Genomic DNA, 867 nt, shown 5'->3' with positions numbered 1-867 from the left:
GTAATTAATTGTGTCAAAGAAAGAGCTCTATGTTTTGATAAAACTATTTGTTTAGACTTTGTGTCAAGCTAAACATTTAACAATGAATTGCATTTAATAAAACTAATATATGATATTTTTTATATAGTTATGTGTTATTTGAATTCGTTAAGTGCATACAAGTATCTATATTTTGGTCTTTACTATATAGTTTATTAAATACATTTTAAGTGCTTTATAGAAAATGTCCTTGAAAATGCACTTTGTGAATTTTAATTTGCCCTGAATTTTACTCTGCCCTGGTGGCCAGTGGCATGTGTCCGGGTTTTATTAAACAGAATATTGATGACAGGTGCTACTCTCAGAAGCAGGATTGGAACTGCAATATCTCCAACTTAGATTCAAATTTGGAAGCGTTACATCCCTCAAAAATAATAAAACCTCGACGCTTAACGAATAATAATTTTTAACATACTTAAAATAAATCAATTAACGTACTTAATGACATTTATTTAACCATGAGGTTTTATAAATATTGCGAAAATAAATAAAATGTAAAGTACGTCGTTCTTATATGCTAAACTAAAACAATACATTTATCATACCGTTCAGGATTAGACGTCATACAGGGGAATATAGAGAAACACATACAGTAAATTTTTGTATCAAAGGATCTTAAAACCATCTTGAAACTTTGAATTGAACGTATGGATTAACACTTAAAAAAGATAAAAATTAAAATGTTGTATCAGTAATGTAAAACCTCTATGAGATTAAGGAGTATACGTTACTTATACTTCCCCTCTCATTATTTTTCATTAGTAATGTTTCTACTGAATCACCAGGGAAGTGATATTGCTTTACAAATACTAAAAACTTACACATACA

The sequence above is a fragment of the Homalodisca vitripennis genome, chromosome 5 (assembly GCF_021130785.1).
Source record: "Homalodisca vitripennis isolate AUS2020 chromosome 5, UT_GWSS_2.1, whole genome shotgun sequence".
In the NCBI taxonomy this organism is placed as follows: Eukaryota; Metazoa; Arthropoda; class Insecta; order Hemiptera; family Cicadellidae; genus Homalodisca; species Homalodisca vitripennis.
Note: the sequence above shows the minus strand (reverse complement) of the source record.